We start from the raw sequence: 1450 nt of genomic DNA, 5'->3' as shown, positions 1-1450 counted from the left end.
AACTTGTACTTCTCATTGTTGCAACAGGTCCACCTGTATCCTTAAACAACTGGTTTTTCCCCATCTCCTCCACAAGTTATACTGACATCAAATATAGAGAAAGCACCAAGGCATTTCTTAATCAACTAAGCAATGTTGCGTTGCTTTCAGTATTAAGTAAGCAATGCGTCTGTGAACAACCTAGCTGCTTTCTTCAACATCAGGGGAAATTGTGAGCTTGAAATACACCTCAATGCCGATCATACACGTTTGTGGAGAAAATGTGCGGTTGAATCTAAAGAAGCAAATAATAACCACCCAGGATTCCCCACAGAGAGAAGGAACACTGTTCACATTGTATTATAAAAGTATCCAAGCTTGTGGCTCATGCCTGTATTCCTAGCTACTAAGGAGGCTGAGATCTGAGGATTGAGGTCTGAAACCAGCCTTGGCAGACAAATCTAAGAGGCTCAAATCTACAATTAACCAGCAAAGAGAACTGGAAGTAGAGATGTGGCTCACATGGTAGAGCATCAGCCTTGAGCAGAAAAGCCAAGCGAGGACATGAAGTCTTAAGTTCAAGCTTTAGTACTGGCACCAACAGGACAAAACAAAGGAACAAAACTCCAGACCTGATATAGTGGTACAGATGACTTACACACTCATGTATACCTTTTAGTTTGTTTTTTTTAAGTGACAAACACTTGGGAAAGATGACAAAACCCTCCCTTTTATCCAATCTAGCATTTGCTTTTGTTGGACTTCAGTTTGCTTCCGCCTTTGGTCCTAAGTGAGGATATCTTGGTACAGTGTCACTGTGGGAGGGGGGGACATTTATAGTCACGTTCAACACAGCCTTGTGGTGCCCTCCTGTGATGGCCTGGATGCCGGGGTGGAGGGAAGGTGCCGGAGTCTGCACACAGCTCAGTGCAGAAGGGCTGCCACACTGTTATCACCGCACAGCCCTCGTCCCTCAGTGGACGACTGGTCATCACTGCGTATGACCACCTGGGCTTTGTCCCAGACATTCGGGAGGTGGAATCCAGAGAGGTTGTGATTTGAGGCCACCCTGAGCACATAGCCAGGTCCCCTGTCAATCAACGAGGTGTAACGCTATGTGTCTACACGGCCAGCTCGTGGGAGGCTGCAGGTAGGAAGGTGGTTTTCTGAGGCTGTCCAGGCAAAGCTGGAGACCTTAGCTGAAAAGCCGAGAGACGGGGGCATGGCCCAGTGATGAGCACTGACCTAGCAAGCATAAAGCCAGAGGTGTAAAAGCCAGAGCCACCAAAACCTAAAAATGTCAACAGACAGGCCAACCAAGTACTGGGCTTTGAGAGCTAAGTCCGTAAGCTACGGCTACGTCTTGCTTCCATTCGTGACCAGACAGCACTGCCCAGAGCACGGGCGTAGGTGGCGTGGCATGGAAGGAAGGCGATTCCGGCCCCATTCTAGCTCCCGGAGCTGCTGAGCT

This window comes from Dipodomys ordii, unplaced genomic scaffold (assembly GCF_000151885.1).
Source record: "Dipodomys ordii isolate 6190 unplaced genomic scaffold, Dord_2.0 Scaffold1, whole genome shotgun sequence".
Taxonomy (NCBI): Eukaryota; Metazoa; Chordata; class Mammalia; order Rodentia; family Heteromyidae; genus Dipodomys; species Dipodomys ordii.
The sequence above is the reverse complement of the archived record's forward strand: the minus strand, read 5'-3'. Positions refer to the sequence as shown.